Raw genomic sequence first — 18,699 nt, forward strand, 5'->3', positions numbered from 1 at the left:
TACTTTGGGGGAACAGCGCCCGGAATGACTCCCTCGTTTTCTTCCTCTGAATCACTAGCCTCTCGGTGGATGAGCAATGGAATGTGCCAATGTCACAAATTCCAAAACTATTCATTTTTTGGTGAGTCAGCACAAAATTAATACACATAAAGTCGCTCTCTCTAGAAAAGTCCCCAACACTATAGCAGCCCCCTAGTGAAATATGATCTCCGTAGTATAGAACAGGCATAATCAACGCCAGAAAAAAATGTTACCAAACAGAGCACAGATTTAAGTTCAAACATCACTTATTCATGGTTAAGCCACACTGCTGCACCGCAACAACTGTTTCATGTAAACAACTAGTCCCAACCAGTTCACAAACCAAACACAGTTTCAACACAAACGACACAGATACTTCAAAGGCGGAGCACCAGGTGGAGAGTGCTCTCCATCTGAATGTTGTAATCAGCAAGGGTGCGGCCATCCTCAAGCTGATTGCCAGCAAAGATGAGCCTCTGCTGGTCCGGGGGGATGCCCTCCTTGTCCTGGATTTTCGCCTTGACATTGTCAATGGTGTCAGAAGACTCCACCTCAAGGGTAATAGTCTTGCCAGTCAAGGTCTTGACGAAGATCTGCATCCCACCCCTCAGTCGGAGCACTAGGTGGAGTGTGCTTTCCTTCTGGATGTTGTAATCAGCAAGGGTGCGGCCGTCCTCGAGCTGCTTGCCAGCAAAGATGAGCCTCTGCTGGTCCGCGGGGGATGCCCTCCTTGTCCTGGATCTTGGCCTTGACATTATCAATGGTGTTAGAAGACTCAACCTCAAGGGTGATAGTCTTGCTAGTTAAGGTCTTCACGAAAATCTGCATGCCTCCCCTAAGATGAAGCACCAGGTGGAGTGTGCTCTCCTTCTGGATGTTGTAGTCAGCAAGCGTGCGCCCGTCCTCGAGCTGCTTGCCAGCGAAGATGAGCCGCTGCTGGTCCGGGGGGATGCCCTCCTTGTCCTGGATCTTGGCCTTGACGTTGTCAATGGTGTCAGAAGACCCCACCTCAAGGGTGAGGGTCTTGCCGGTGAGGGTCTTAACAAAGATCTGCATCTGCATAACAATAACCAAACAACAGGTAATTATCTGGGCAGTAGACCAACAAAACCGTCTCAAGCAAACAGCAACATCATGTCATGCGTGCTCATCACCATCGAACCAAATATATCAAAACATAAGCATCACTAATCATCTGGTATTGAATCAATAAACAGCAGCAGCATGTCATCATCCAAGTATATCAAAAATAGGTAACAAGAGCATGCATGATCATCAGGTATACTAAAGAATCATCGAACAGCGGCAGCATGTCATCATCCAAGTATATCAAAAGAGCATGCATGATCATCAGGTGTACTAAAGAATCATCAAACAGTAGAAGTATTTATTTTCATTTATATAAGCATGCATATCTATTGTTTTAGGCATGCATGCATATCTAGCTAATTAACAGGAGGATGCATCTTGTGGTAAAAGCTACAACATCATAGAGCAGCAGCCTGTACCTACAACTAAGGATATATATCCATCCACCACCTTAATTATGAGCATGCATGTGGCACGCAGATGTAAACTGAATAACCCTAGAAGATAGTTGAGAAGATCTTATTCTACTCTGATCTACAGCAGTATTTTAAGACTGCAGCCAAATCAATCAGAAGAATCAGGGGGATAAACCCAGGTATCACCATCGAACCAGATCGATGCAAGTATGGGTAATACATACAAACACAAAACTAAAAACAAACGTCATAAGGTTAACTGCATCATAATTAGGAAAAAAAAGAGAAAGCACGAGAAGATCTAGCTAACCCTAGGCACCGACCCCGGCAAATCATCATCATGAGAACGGTCTCGTCTACGAACAGCGTAAAAGCACACCTACAATTCTCAGATCAACGACCTAAAAAAATGCAACCACGAACAGCACGACACGATGCAGCAAAATATACCAGATCTACACAAAAGTTCCACCTCGCAGCCATCTACGAACAGGGACAACGGCGTATCGAAAGGACTACTCCACCGCACGACTTATGGTTGTTATAGGCTAGTGCCTATAAGGACAATAGTTTTGGAGGTTGTTTCATGGTAATTTTATCATGCTTTATTGGAAACCTGCCACGATTTGCACAATGTTTTAGAAATATAATGTTCTGAAGCATAACCCTTAGTGGTTGGTGTAGCATGGACTTTCTAGAAGGCATATACCAATGGAATAAAGATGTGATGCTATGTTGGTGTGAGTCTACAAACATAGTGGTAGCTAATCTAGTGGTTCTTGATGTTTGAATCACGCTCATATTAAGGGAAGCTCGAAGACATTCTAGCTTTGATGTGGGAGAATATTATAGTGTCACTTTTCCCTCCTATTTTCTCTGATGGATTGAGTGGAGCTAAGAAAGTGAAGCTAACTCGTAGCCTAAAGTTTCAGGTTGTAGTGGAGGTATGAGTATTTGTTCTAGGATCATTAACGAGAAGATGGAACCCAATATTCTCAATAAGTGGATTATTTGAAGCTAAGTTTTGTTGTGTAGATGCTAATTGAAGCGATTAGCATGATTGATATACCAAAAAGATTTGTTCCCTGGACAATGAGAGACCATGTGGTTGGAGCTGCAAGTGAAGAAAGTTAATGCTTGGATAGTGTTATCCCAAAGGATCCATATGTGATTCCTTAGTCTTTTCTTTTTCAATGGATGTGAAGGAGGTCAAGTATTTTTACCATCATCTACAAGAAGTTCAAAGACAGGTTTAGAGAATCATTTTCTCTAAGCTTAGTTCTAATAGTATGCACTTTGTTTTGAGGCATGTCAACAAGAATGTGTTATTATTATGCAGTTTTGCCAGATAGGGAAGGATAACCCTTGTTACCATGGTTAGAAGGCAAAGGATTCATCTGATGAGCTGCCATGTTTGCCTCCTAAATTGGACCCTCTATTTAGGATTAAGTTGATTTAGTGAACTCAGCCCATCTTTAGATCTCCAAATGGATGGTAGCCAGTGAGCAAAAGGAATTGAAGAAATAGATTGGCGATCTTATAACATAGGGACTTATTAGACAAGTGCCTTGCTTTGAGCCACTCCTATGATATTTGTGGAGAAGGACAGAACCAAAAGGCTTTGTGTGCATTATGGAAGACTTAAGCAGGACGAAATCATTGCTAATCCTAGGATTGTTGCTACTATGGTCGAGTGGGAGAGATCGACAACTAACATAGATGTTTGAAGTTTTCTTGGTCTTCTAGATACTATCATCGGTTTGCAAGGCTGATGATGAAGCTAACTATGAAGGGCGCTCCATTTGTTTGGGATGATGATTGTGAGGTCAGTTCTTGTACTCCAAAGAAGAAGCTGGTGAGTGCTCCTATTTTGGTTTTGCTAGAGAGCGGAAAGTGTTTCCTAGTGTACGCGGATGCTTCCCGTGTCAGTCATGGTTATGTGTTCATGCAGGAGGGTAGGGTGATCTCTTATGCATCCAGGAAGTTGAGCATGAGGGGAATTATCCTACACATGATATAGAGTTAGCTGAAGTGGTTTTTGCATTGAAGATTTGGAGACATTTTCTCTATTGGTGTGTTGTGTGATATCTTTATGGATCATCAGTCTCAAGTATATTTTCACTCAGAAGGAGTTAAACTTGAGATAGTGGAGGTGGCTTGAGCTGATTAAGGATTATGATTTGACTATCCAGTATCATCCTGGCAAGGCAAATGTTATTGCAGATGCGCTCAGTAGGACCGGTGTTCCTAAGACTTGTATGTCTTTGATAGTTGATTTGGACCGTATGGGTATTTCTCTCTGCTATGCTGGTGTTGCCCATGAGGAGACTTGATTGTTGATTCAGTCAACGTTGCATGAGCAAGTGCGAGTGGCCCAATCGCAGGATCGCTTGCTTCAGGCTGTTCGCAAGCGTATTTTGGCGGGGAGATCTCGTGAGTTCAGTATGGAGGAGGATGGTACTATTTTTTTTGTTAGGGGTCGTCTTTGTGTACCACAGAAAGCTGCAGTAAAGATGGAGATTTTGAGGGAAGCACATCGCAGTTCATATACAGTGCACCCTGGTGAGACGAAGATGTATCATGATTTAAAGCAAAGCTTCTGGTGGAAGCGGATGAGGGTTGATATTGCTAAATATGTGGCTTCTTGTGGTATATGTTAGAAAGTGAAGGCCGAGCATCAGAGTCTAGCTGGATTGTTGAAACCATTAGAGATCCCTATGTGGAAATGGGAGAACATTACCATGGACTTTGTGGTTGCTTTACCTCGTTCCCTTAGGGGTAAGGATGCTATTTGGGATGTAATTGATAGACTCACGAAGGTTGCCCATTTTATTCCCATGAAGACTACAAATTCTGCTTCGGATTTGGTTCCCTTGTATATCAAGGAAGTGGTGAGGTTTCATGGTGTGCCTAAGTCTGTTGTTTCTGATCGTGATTCCAAACTTGTTTTTGGAAAAGTTTGCATGGTGCTTTGGGCACCGGATTGGATCTCTGCAATGCTTTTCACCCTCGGACGGATGGTCAGACAGAGCGTACTATTTAGACACTAGAAGACTTGTTGCGATCCTGTGTCCTCTCTTGGAAGGGTAGTTGGGAAGATCACTTTCCTTTGGCAGAGTTTGCTTATAATAATAGTTATCAGGCCAGTATCAAAATGGCTCCATAGGAAGCATTGTATGGCCGCAGGTGTATTTCCCCACTTTGCTGGGATGTCGTAGGTGAGAGGTCTTTGGTTGGTCCGGATTGAGTACAACAGACTCATGATAAGGTACGAGAGACCTGTCTGAACTTGTTGACCGCTCATAGTCATCAGAAGACCTATGCAGATGTCAGACAGAGGGATTTAGAGTTCTCAGTTGGTGGTGAGGTTCTTCTCAAGGTGTCACCAACAAAAGGTATTGTTTGTTTTGGCACTAGAGGAAAGCTCAGTCCGAGGTACATTGGACCTTACATGATTACCGCTCAAGTTGGAGCCTTGACTTATCGTTTGAAGGTGCTATGGACTAATCAGTCAGAGCGGGAAGCCACACTGGAATTGAAGGCGCAGATACACGAGAAATACCTGGAGCTCTTCGAGCCTGGTAAGTAATAGGTTGTTTATTTGTGGCTCTTTTCCCCAACCATGCGTTAGTGATGCTGAATTCGGGGACGAATTCCTTTAAGGAGGGGAGAATGTAACACCCAAAATGGACAAAGGGCAAAATACGCTTTCTACATGGAAAAGCGTAAAGTTGATAGCCAAAATTATCTTTTTTATCCATTGCTTGAATGGACAAACAGACATTGTGGTTGCGTAGAGCTCGTCGAGTATATTTCGTTTGACTATTTACATGACACATTTGGAGTTTGGATGAACAAGTTATAGTTTTTTAGCTGCCAGGCGGGCGGGCCCATGATACAGTAGCCACGAGCTACAGTAGCCACGCGTTACAGTAACACCCCGCCTGCAAACCCTAATCTCCTCACCCCTACCTGCACCGCCAACCCCTTGTGCCGTGATCCAAAGAGGGGAGAGGGAGAGGGAGAGGAATAGAAGAGAAGAGAAGGAAGATTAGGGCACGCTGCTGTCCGTCATCGCCGTTCCTCTTTAAAACCCGGTTGGATTTCCTATCCTCTTTCCGTTTTTCCCAATCTCCATGGCTTCTCCTCGCTGTTCATGGTGGTGCCACCTTGTGTGGTGTAGCGCAGCAAGGTTAGATGCAAGAAATAAGAGGGAACGGAGAGGATTCGCCGTAGTTGTCATCACCATCGCCGTTCCCTTTGTTTTTTTCAAGGGCAAACCCTAGGTGAGTCATTCCCTTGCTGTTGAACATGTTTCCCCTCAGATTTTAAAAGTTTTTAGCTCATGGGATTAGTGGTGTTAGTTCGTTTGGATTAGTGTTAAGGGTTTACCCTCGTCGCTGTTCTCAGCACGCTGTCAATCTGCGTAGTTTATGTTCCTAACAGTTTTTCGTGATCTTAATGACCTTAGAAAAATATTAAACCTTTATATGAGTTGGAGAAGGCTTCGAGATCTTTCCGTGTCCATAAAGAACACCTCAATCGGATTTAACATGAGAGAGAAATTAAGGTTGGAATCTGATTGTTTTTCAGTCTCGTAATTCTGAGCAGCCTCTGTTAACATGAAGTTTAGAGTATCATAATGGCCGAATTGGACTTTATGGTAGTTAAAAGAGTTGTATATAATTTCACAATATTTCCATATTGTTAAAGTTCATATTCATACGAATTTTGGAGCTTCAGTTATGACAGTTTTAGTGTGACTGTTCTGCAGGATCTGTCTGATTGTCAGATTAAGATTCACCTCAAATTTACCCAATGATGATGATTTTCCCTCTACTTTTGGATAACTATAAAGTTGTAGGCTATGAAGTTATATTTCTTCTGACAAAATATCAGAATTTTTACCATCAGGATTAAAGACTCCCAAAAAGAGAAGCAACAGTGCTGCTGTTTTCACTAGGTTAGCATATGTTGACGTGGGAAGGTTGTGTTTGGGTGTAGGATTGCTTTACTCGATTCCTTATTTTAAAGTGTGATTGTTTTAGTGCTGAGATATATTTGTGAACAGGTGGTGCATCTTCGGACCGTGCTTAGCTCACGTTCTTGATCTTCGGTGAAGGCAAGTAAACGTAACAATGTGGTCTACTCGCTTTAACTTTGTTATTTGAATTGCCCCCATTAAATTTCAGAAGCTTACACTAGCCAGATAAGATCTGAATTTTTGCTTTATTTGTGAATTTATATGTTTTCCACTTGTGGCATTACTCTTAAAGTTATACATTTTGGAGGTATATGAAGTTCATGCATTGCAATCATACATTTGCACTCTCATATTGAATATGCATATGAAGAAACCGTAGCCGGATTGGTGCGGTAAGTATCAGTACAGCAATGCACATTAAGATATAGCAATGTGGTTGCAGCCCTCACTTCCTTCCTTGGGATTTGTGGGTAGAAGTGAAGTCATGCATTACATTGCACCATTTCCATGTGCATTGAAGTATTGGTATGAAGTTTTCATATATTTCTCTACCCGAAGTTATTCGTTGTCTGAAGTGAAATCATGCATTGCATTGCACCATTTGCATGTGCATTGAAGTATTGATATGAAGTTTTCATATATTTAACTACATGAAGTTATTCGTTGTCTCAGTATGATCCTTCTTTTTATCTAATTATTAATCTGATGTTTAATCAAATTGTGATTTAAATAGCTTGGTTAAAGCAGTTTGCTTGCTGAGGTTTTTCCATAAACCTCACACTTTAATTTCCCCTCACAGGTGCTTGAGCCTTGATGTTGAATGCTTGGGATGGGAGTAGCAGCACGTGTGCACTCACTTTTCAATATATGTTGAATAAATGTTTTATAATAAAATGTTTGGTTGTGGAGACTTTGATGTTGTTTTAAATTCTCTCACATGGTTCTGTTTGTGAAATGTTTATTTCACTCCAGTGAAATCTGTGTTATTCTATCTGAATGATTTCTTTTGCTTCTGCATACTCTGTTATTTGTTTGTGCTGTCGTGTGATAATTCCCCAGAGGATTATTATGTTTTCTTCTAGCGTGTTACAACCACGAAGGTCGGCAAAACTCCGCGCAGTGCGAGAATTATTATTGTTAGACAATGATGAGGATATGACATATGCAGAGGCGATGGCAGACCCTGACTCCGAGAAATGGCAAGATGCCATGAAATCTGAAATAGAATCCATGAAGAAAAATTAAGGTTGGAACTTGATAGACCCACCTGAAGGTGTGAGAACCATAGAGTGCAAATGGATCTATTAGAAGAAGAAAGATATAGATGGAAATGTTCACATCTATAAAGCTCGACTTGTCGCAAAAGGTTTTCGACAAGTTCAAGGAGTTGACTACGACGAGACCTTCTCGCCCGTAGCGACGCTTAAATCTGTTCGGATTATTCTAGCTATTGCTGCATATTTCAATTATGAAATATAGCAGATGGATGACAAAACAGCTTTCCTTAATGGAAATCTGACCGAGGATGTGTATATGATGCAACCTGAGGGTTTTGTCGACCCGACCAATGCTGGAAAAATATGCAAACTTCAAAAATCCATTTATGGATTAAAGCAAGCATCTCGGAGTTGGAATATTCATTTTGATGAAGTAGTCAAAGGGTTTGGTTTCATTAAGAAAGAAGAAGAAGATTGTGTTTACAAGAATGCCAGTGGGAGCTCTGTTGCATTTCTAATGCTGTATGTAGATGACATACTGCTGATTGGAAATGATATTCCTATGCTTGAGTCCGTAAAGACTTCAATGAAAAATAGTTTTTCAATGAAGGATTTAGGAGAAGCAGCATACATAATGGGCATCAAGATCTATAGAGATAGATCAAAGAGACTTATAGGATTAAGCCAAGATACTTACATTGACAAAGTGTTGAAGAGGTTCAACATGGAGGAGGCAAAGAAAGGTTTCTTGCCTATATCACATGGCATACATCTTAACAAAACTCAGTGTCCTATGACGACTGATGAGCGATAGCGCATGAGCAAAGTTCCATATGCCTCGGCAATTGGATCTATTATGTATGCAATGATAAGTACATGCCTAGATGTTTCTTATGCTCTAAGTGTTACGAGCAGGTACTAGTTAGATCCAGGTGAGAGTCACTGGACAGCTGTGAAAAACATCCTCAAGTACTTGAGAAGAACTAAGGATGTGTTCCTAGTCTATGGAGGTGAGGAGGAGCTCGTTGTAACCGGTTACACTGATGCTAGCTTCCAAGCCGACAAAGACGATTCAAAGTCTCAGTTCGGTTTCGTGTTCAAAGTAAATGGTGGTGCGGTTAGCTGGAAGAGTTCCAAGCAAGAGACGGTGGCTGATTCTACAACAGAAGCCGAGTACATCGCAGCTTCAGAAGTTGCGAAGGAAGGTGTTTGGATAAGGAAGTTCCTTATTGAGCTATTGCGCAAGCCAAGGAGCCAAGGAATCACCAGAAGAGCAAACACGTTATGCGGCGATTTCATCTCATTCGAGAGTTCATCGATCGGGGTGAGATCAAGATATGCAAAATACACACGGACCTGAACATTTCAGATCCGTTGATAAAACCCCTTCCACAGCCCAAGCATGAGAGGCACACAAGAGCAATGGGTATTAGATACATTCTAAATTGACTCTAGTGCAAGTGGGAGACTATTGGAAATATGCCCTAGAGACAATCATATTTCCTTGTATTCATGATTAATAAAGTGTTCCTTGAATATCCATGGATGACAACTTGTATTGATTAATGTTTATATGAAGTATTTGTGAAACTCTTTACTTGTATGGATATTCTAAAATATTCCTAGTCGGAGTTCATGTAATGACACACATGAATATTAGACTAACGCATGTATTAGTTGATTGACTACGTTTCACAAGTCATGGACATGAGAATGTCAAACTAATAATATGGGCTCATGTGAGACATGAGACTGAACTGACCCAACACGAGATGATGACTTCTCATTACACAATATGTATGCTGTGTCCTAAGACCTGAGATCGTCGTATGTACTCAAGATGTGAACCGACTTACTTAGGAGCCATCAAACGCTACATCGTAACAGGGTAGTTATAAAGATGGCTTTCGGGTCTGTCAAGAAGCATGCTGTGAGACATAGTCAGTCAAGATGGGATTTGCCCCTATCTGCAAGAAAGAGATATCTTTGGGCCCCTCGAGTGATTCGGATCAAGAAATGCATGGCCATGCTGGGGTTAAGAGTTAACCAAGGATTCCGAATCACAGGATCAAGAAAGAGTAGTCGGCTTAAAGTTAGACCAAATATCATGAGGCAAAGGAAACACTATGTATAAGATTGTGACGGCTCGACAGATATGATTCACACGCGCATAGGAGTTGACACGTCTTGCTAGAGACCGCTGTCAACTATTGGCGAGTTGGAGTACTCGGCCATGTTTATTCACGCGTGCGCCCATAGGGTCACACACTTAAGGGCCAGAAGCCTAATGAGGATGAGATCCAAATTAGATTGGGCTTAGATGCACTAATGAGCCTCATTAGGCCCATAGGATTGGACCTCGGGTGGGCTCAGGGCAGCCCACCTAAGGGGTGCCCAAGGTGGGGCCCACCAGGGCCCACCAAAGGGGGCGCCCATGTTGATGCGAAACGATCACAAATCAAGCCCGAGAGCCCCGTACGCCAAGCTCGGACTGCACTTGATTCAAACCAAGGCGTGCTAGTCAATTTGACCTGTAAATTGACAAGGAAACAACAAACAGTCAAATTCAAGAGTGTATCGGCTGGATTTTCGAATCACTCTCACGCAGCGTATCGGCAAGGCTCTGCCGATACAGAAAACGACAGCAGATCGAGTATAAAAAGCGTATAATAAAGATGATCTACAAGGAATCGGCAATGAACTGCCGATACCGGTATGCAACTAGACGGCTAGATCTTGAGCCGACACGTGCCAGATAACAATATACAAACCCACGAATATATGGATCTGGACAAAGCTAAGCTTGTAACCGATCTAATCAGCTTTACAAAGTTTATCGTGATAAATGAGGAGCTTACAGCCGATTATACAGATTACGAAATTGGATAGTTTGTGAATAAATCTAAATGAGAAAACAGCGATACGCCCGACATCAAAGCTTAGATAAATTCGGTAAATTTTGAATAGATCTGAATGAAGCCACAGCGATGCGCCCGGAAGCTAATGCTCAGATTTACTCGGTAAACGAAGACTTACCATCAAACCAAGTCACTCGAATGTTAGGCGTCCTTGATCAGCTTGAAAGAACTCGCAGAAAAAGAAAAAGGGTGGCGAAGTCACCGACGGAAAAGTAAAGTGCAAGTAGAGTAAATTTGTGTTTGTTGGATGTGTATCAATCTTTACAATAGCCGAGGGGGCTCATACTTATACCCCACGCCAGCACAATCCTAACCGATTATGGCAAAGCATGATTCTATCCTATAAAACAAAACTAATTCTAAAATAAGATAACTCTTGTCAAATCGAAGCCAAAATATCTGGTCAACTTCCCATCCCTCGGTCAACAAGATCTTCACCGGCGATGCACGATCACCTTCCCAAATCCACCGTTCGTACCATTCAGAATCTTTTCTCCTTTGCAACTCTCTTTCTTGACACATATTAAAATCTGGTGTCAACACATGCCCCCCAATTTTGGAGTAAAATGTCCTTTTTACTTTGAAATTAATCTTTGTCATGATTACGCTGCCGAACGGTCTTCTCATTACTGCCTTCTCGCTTCTCGTGCGGGTGGGCGAACGAAAATCTCTTCTTTGCCCCTCTCCTTTCATCTTCCCTTCCAAACAACGGGAATCTGCCGATTCACCTTCCGTCTTTTTACCCATACGCTCCTCAATTAAACCCAGGGGTAAAAACCATACCAGTGCACCGCAACCGATTCATCTTCTTCATCTTGGGCTATAAATAACCCCATCGGCACTGTAACTTCTCCATCGGCCATAGCCTCCTTTGCTTTCTTACTTCTTCAGCCCCAAAAAACCCCAGTCTTCCTTTCTTCCTCCAAGCAGATGGCAAGCAACAAACGCGCCGGCGAGGGTTCCTCTGGCGCTCCTCTGCCGCTCCGTCCCCGTCTTGGGTAAGATGCTTCTCTCCTCCGCCAATGCTACTCCTCAGATCTACATCTGACTAGTTTTTGATTTTCTACAGGGACGTCGACGTCAAGCTCCTTGCCAACTTCCAAACCCTGGATGAAGGCACTCAGGGCCTCATCTGCGACCTCCTCCGCCAGCGGGACGAAGCCCGCCACGAGCTCGACCGGGCGCAGACGGACCAGGTCATCATCCGTGGCCAGCTCTCCAACACCGACACCAAGGTCGCCAGTAAGTCCTTCTGACCATATCTTCTCTTGCGATCATCTTTGAGTTCTTGCTCTAATCTCTTCGTCTTCCAGACTTGGAGTTGCAGGTCCAGACCCTCCTGGACGCTTCCCGGGTCGCCATCGACTAGGTGAATGCGCGAGGGAGCACCGTTGCCTCGCGCCTGCGGAACATCCCGGCCTGCATCAAGGAGGTCGCCCGCCACGGACCTCACGAGGGCGCCGCCAGGGCCATCGCTGTGATCTCCACCATGTCCGGGGCGGACTTCCAGCAGTGGGAGCCGGTCTTCCCCGAGTGGGGCGCGGCGCGGGAGGCCTTCGAGGAGCTTGTCGACGACCTCTACTTCCCGGCTGATGTCGTCGTAGGCGACGTTAGCTTGGACGGGGTGGTTAGCAATGTCTTCGGAGATGAGTCAGATTAGGTTGTACTATGTAACAGCCTATCTAGATCTTTTTGTAAATATAATCAATGAATGGGCCCTCTCCCCTTTTCGCTTTTTGCCTCTGACATGCTTCAGTTTCTCCTTTAATTTTCATACTGCAATCCGCAACTGCCATACTGAATGAACCGATACGTCCCCATAATCCGAAATCGAAAGATCACCCACAAAGAACTCCGGTATCTTCAAATAAAATCACAACGTGAAATCCAAACCAAACTCAAATTCACGTATCTAGATTGTATTTTTGATCTAAGGGCGATATATGTCATATCGGCCATGAAAGTATTGAACGTGTTCCATTACGATCAAGCCCTTTCTTATTTTTGCACTAATGGCGATACCTTCTCCACATCGGCTATATTTGAAACCAACCAATCCTTAGTATAATCGGCTATGCATCTACCCACACACTTGGGTAGTATTTCTTCAAATATTTTCCATTAAGCACACTGAAAAACTCTTCCCCTTCCAATGTTTTCAGAATATACGCGTTTCCAGGAACACATCTGCTGATCTTGTATGGTCCTTCCCACGTTGGGGACCATCTGCCGAACTTGGGATCGTTAGTTCCTATCGGCAAAACTATCTTCCATACCAAGTCCCCTGGGTCAAAAGTTTTGGCTTTGACTTTCTTATCATACCATCGGCCCACTCTAGCTTTATTGGCTTCAATATTGATGAGAGCGTTTAGCCGATGTCCAGCCAAATCCTTCAACTCGTCTTTCATTAGCGCAGCATAGTCCTTAGCTGTCAACTGATCTTGAAACCTAACCCGTCTAGAACCAAGCCGAGTTTCCCAAGGAAGTATAGCTTCATGTCCATATACTAGCTGATACGGGGATACTTTGGTAGCTCCATGGCAAGACATCCTATAGGCCCACAAAGCCTCATTAAGAGTTGTATGCCACTTCTTTGGTTGCTCCTCAATCTTTCTCTTAATCAACTTAATGATTTCTTTATTGGAAGCTTCGCTTGACCATTGGCTTGGGCATAATATGGAGAAGAATTCAACAATTTAATTTCCATACTCGCAGCAAATTCTCCAAATTCCTCTGAAATAAACATACTGTCTTGATCGGTTGTAATAGTCTGTGGAGTACCAAACCGATAAACAATATGTTCCTTTACGAACTCAATCATCTCTTTGGATGTCACAGTCTTCAAAGGAATTGCTTCGACCCACTTGGTGAAATAATCTGTCGCTACCAGTATGAACTTATGATTCTTGCTGGATGGTGGATAAATTTGTATAATCAAATCAATTCCCCATCCCCTAAATGACCACAGCTTAATAATGGGATTCATAGCCGATGCCGGTGCTCTTTGCACATTACCAAATTTCTGACACCCTTGACAACCCTTATAATAAGTGAAGCAATCTTCTAACATGGTTGGCCAAGAGTACCCATTTCTTCTGATCATCCACTTCATCTTGTAAGCCGATTGATGTGAACCACATACACCTTCATGTATTTCTCCCATCAAGACCTTAGCTTCTTCCTTGTCAAGGCATCTGAGCAAAATTCCATCAATCGTTCAGTAATATAACTCCCCCTCGAGCACATATTTAGTCGCTTGAAATCTGATTCTCTGGCTCACTTTCTTGGAGGGATCTTCCAAATAATCTACAATCTCTTTCCTCTAATCATCAGCAGGCAACTCGAGAGCCATTACACCTTCGATCGGCCGATAACCAGAAGCATGCTGTGCCAGCCAATTGGCATCACCATTATAAAGCTTGGGTATATGCTCTATGGTCACCTTTTTAAATTCTTTCATCAATTGGCAACACTCCTCATGATAAACCCGTAGAATATCATCCTTGCACTCGTATGTGCCTATCAATTGATTGACCACCAACATAGAATCCCCAAATATCTCTACTGCATTGGCTCCGATTTCTTGTAACAGCAGAATTCCCTTAAGCAAAACTTGGTACTTAGCCTGATTGTTAGTAGCAGTAGCTTCTATTGGAAAAGACAATTCAAACGTTGCCCCCCGAGGCGACACCAAGACAATGCCAATACAAGATCCAACTCCACTTGATGAACCATCAAAAAACAATGTCCATGGAACTAGATCAACAACTCCCAGTTCTGGCCCACAATGTTGAACAACAAAATCAGCCATGACTTGCCCTTTAACTGCTTTAGCCGATTCATATCTCAAATCAAACTCTGATAAGGCCAGAATCCACTTTCCAATTCTCCCATTCAAAATCGGCAACGAGAGCATGTACTTAATCATGTCATCTTTGCTTACCACAACACACTCAGCCGATAATAAATAATGTCTAAGCTTAGTACAAGAGAAGTATAAGCAAAGACATAACCTTTCGACAGGAGAATACCTAGTTTCAGCATCCAAGAGTCTATATCACACGTTCTTTTCCCCCGAACTCTTGAATAAGGGCCGATCCGATAGCACGTTCATCAGCCGATAAATATAATTTAAATGGCTTGTGCTTCTGCGGTGGAACCAGCACAGGAGGCGATGTTAGATACTGCTTGATTTCATGCAACACCTTTTGCTGCGCTTCCCCCATATAAACTTCTGATCGGCCTTCAACTTCAATAAAGAACTGAACGGCTGAATTTTACCGGACAGATTAGCAATAAATCTCCGAATAAAATTAATCTTGCCGATCAATGATTGAAGTTCAACCTTTATCTCTGGAGCCACTACTTGGTTAATGGCTGTAATAGTTTTCCAACTAATCTCAATTCCTCTTTCATGAACCATAAACCCAAGGAATTGACCAGCCGACACACCAAATGCACATTTGTTACAATTCATCTTCAACCCATGTTTTCTAGTACATTCCAAAGCTTTACGTAAGTCAGCCAAATGTTCTTGGTACCCCTTGGATTTCACCATCTACAATCTTGCCGATAATCTAATGGAAGATATAATTCATGGCCCTCTGGTATGTTGCTCCAGCATTTTTCAATCCAAAGGTCATGACAATCCACTCAAACAAACCAACATGTCCTGGACATCTGAATGCAGTCTTATGAATATCTTCCTCAGCCATGAATATCTAATTATATCCAGCATTCTCATCCATAAAACTGATCACCTTGTGTCCTGTGGCAGCATCTACCAACATATCAGCAACTGGCATTGGGTAACCATGCATCGATGTAGCTTTGTTGAGATCCCTGAAGTCAATGCACACACGTAGCTTTTCATTCTTCTTGTACACAGGGACCACATTAGATATCCATTCAGCATATCTGCATTGCCTGATGAACTTTGCTTCTGTTAACTTTGTAATTTCAGCCTTTATATCTGGTAAAATCTTAGGGTTGCACCGTCTTGAATCCTGCTGATGTGGCCGATATCCAGGTTTAATAGGTAACCGATGCTCAACAATAGATCGATCCAAACCTGGCATCTAATAATATTCCCAAGAAAACAATCCTTATACTCTTTTAACAGCTTCACTAATTCTTGCTTATACTCAGGATCTAACTTGACACTAATAAACGTTAGCCTTGGTCTATCTCCATCCCCAATGTCTACCTCTTCCAAAGCATCGGCCGACGTGAACCTATGCCCCAGTTTCCCTTCATCATCTAGGAACTCATCCATTAGGAACGGTTTGGGAAACCGACTGCTTAGATCGGTGGAAGCATAGTAACCATGTTAACAGGTGCAGCCGATGGTCCCGATTGCTGCTTATCATCGGCCCTTGGCTTGACACGCTATACCTCTGACCTGACTCCTCTCCTGGGAGCCTCCTTTCTCTCTGTACTGTCGCCTCTCTTGATCACGCTGGAACTTATTCAGCAACATCCGAGACGTGACCTTCTTTTTTGGTGCCGCAGATTCCTCTTTCTGTTGCGGCTCCTTGCCTTTGGCTTCATCAGTCGTTATCTGAGCTTTAGGATCAACAGCTCCAGACTCCTTGGCCGATTGTGATCTGAGCACCTTTGTCTGCAATGTGTTTCTCCTTCCTCCAACATCTACCATGTTAGCAGGAAACGGGTGCCCATCAATCTTCATCGGCTTTTTGGGTGTCTCAAACTTGAGCCTCCTCTGCTCTATAGCTGATTGTATCGGCTGACGAAACACATTGCACTCATTTGTATCATGAGATGTTGCATTGTGCCACTTGCAGTACTTGATGTTCTTCAACTCCTGATCTGTCGGGATCTTGTGATACGGCTTCAGCTTAATCTGCCCCTCTGACAGCAACATGTCAAAGATATTGTCAGCCTTAGTAATGTCGAACCCATACTTCTCTGGCTATTTGTTGCCAAATGGACATGAGATCGGCTTTTTGTTGTTCTGAACCCACTCAGCCGATCCTACCATCTGGTCATCATCTGAATCGGAGGCATCTGAGCATTCAGCAAAATTAACTTTCTTCTGAAAGTTGCTCCTCTTCTGCTCATATGGTTTGATCTCCCCTGTGAGCCATCTGCCTGATGCTGTAGAACTCTTGGGAGGCGTACTTCTCCTTGATGTGCGGCAAGAGTCCTTGGAAAGCAACTTCTACAAGCTGCTGATCAGACAGAACCAGACTAAAGCATCGGTTCTTGACATCTCTGAACCTCTGAATGAAGGCAGTGACCGATTCATCATTCCTTTGTCTCAAGTTGGTCAAATTGGTCAGTTTCATCTCTTCTATACCATAGTAGAAGAACTGGTGGAACTGTTTCTCTAGATCGGACCAGAATATTATGGAGTTGGCTGGCAACGTCGTGAACCATGTAAAGGCCGATCCAGAGAGAGACATAGAGAACAAACGCACCTTCAATGCGTCGTTCTGAGATGCTTCTCCACACTGCATGATGAATCTGTTGATGTGTTCCACTGTGGAGACCTCCCCCTGTACAGAAAACTTGGTGAAATCTAGAAGCATGTACTTGTGGGGCAACACGCAGCTGGATATGGAGTTCTTTACATCAAATTCTGCTGCTTAGGCTTCAAACCAAACTGATCCCTCATCACTTCAGCAATCTTGGATGCCCAGTTAATCTGCTGACCATTAGTTGATGCTGACTGTAGCGTTGGCAAAGCTATCGGCAAAGCTGCTGATGCTGGTTGTGCACTGGGTGTGGTCATCGGCTGAGCAGCCGATGCAGTCCGCGCAGCTTGTTGAGTGACTTGATTGGATGGCGACTGGTAGAGCACCATCTCATTGTTGTGACTATTCTGTGCTGACCTCTGACTAGGTTGTTGCTGTGCCACAGGAGGTACGTTAGGCACATTCACGTGACGCACAAAACCAGTCATAGGATCATGGAATACCCAGGAAACTCCATTAGCATGAGGAAGTCTATTTGCCAGGACCTCTGTAGGAGACTTGGGCTTTATCATCATTGCCAGATTCTGCTGTTGAGGTGTTGGCCATGGAGCCAACACGTTGTTTGGACTCGCTGGCGATAGTGCTGACGCAGGTGTAACCGACAACTGTGGAGCCGGTGCGGCGTCTTGAGACTGGGTCGGCTGTAAAGCCGACGCATCAACTTGCTGATTCATCGGCTGCGAAGCCGATGAACTTGGCTGCCCTGCTGGAGATGGCATCATGTATTCTGGAGGCATACCAAATCCAGTAGCAGGATTCCAGCCAACTAGGAACCCTGGCATGTAGTTTTCTTGTGCATGCGTAGCCATCAGCGTGGAACTGGTGTACACAAGAGGAAACTGAGTTGGTGCTATAGTACTAATCGGCTGTGCATCTACGATATTCCCATCTGTTTGAGCCTGAGGGTCAATTGGTGATGTCTCAGTAGCCGATCCAGTAGGGGAGAAAATCATCTGATTGGCCTGTTGATAGGCCGGTCCCACGAAGCCAAGCATCCCCCTATCTTGCAGTGTCTTGAGCACAGCATTGTGAACAGAATTGGCCATGATCGGAGCATGACTCAAGAAAGCTTGCCCGATCGCTTGATTCATCATATGCACCATCCTGTCCTCCTTCTGCGACTCATCATAGGGTGGAAGAGTAGGAAAATCATACTTTTTGATTACCTCTCCACTCCTATTGGTGTTGTAGGATAAAAGGCACCGTTGTTCATAAGCTTCAATGGCTACCTTGAGTTCTGCTTTTTGTTCTTCCTTCAGTTGGTCCTTGTCGATTGGGATCTGATTCTGCGGGGAAACCTTATCCTTCCCTTCAGTTGACATGTTGATGTTTCTGGTCCCACCGGGCGTGCCAAAAGATGTGTTGACGTGAAACGATCACACACCAAGCCTGAGAGCCCCGTACGCCAAGCTCGGACTACACTTGATTCAAACCAAGGCGTGCAAGTCAATTTGACCTGTAAATTGACAAGGAAACAGCAAACAGTCAAATTCAAGAGTGTATCGGCTAGATTTCCGAATCACTCTCACGCAGCATATCGGCAAGGCTCTGCCGATA

General features: G+C 43.6%; 1 pseudogene; it reads right to left on the reverse strand.

The window, feature by feature from the left end:
- Nucleotides 1-398: 398 nt before the first annotated feature.
- LOC120678749 lies at nucleotides 399-4,653 on the reverse strand (annotated as a pseudogene).
- Between the last annotated feature and the right edge of the window lie 14,046 nt (nucleotides 4,654-18,699).

This window comes from Panicum virgatum, chromosome 6N (genome assembly GCF_016808335.1).
Source record: "Panicum virgatum strain AP13 chromosome 6N, P.virgatum_v5, whole genome shotgun sequence".
NCBI classification, from domain to species: Eukaryota; Viridiplantae; Streptophyta; class Magnoliopsida; order Poales; family Poaceae; genus Panicum; species Panicum virgatum.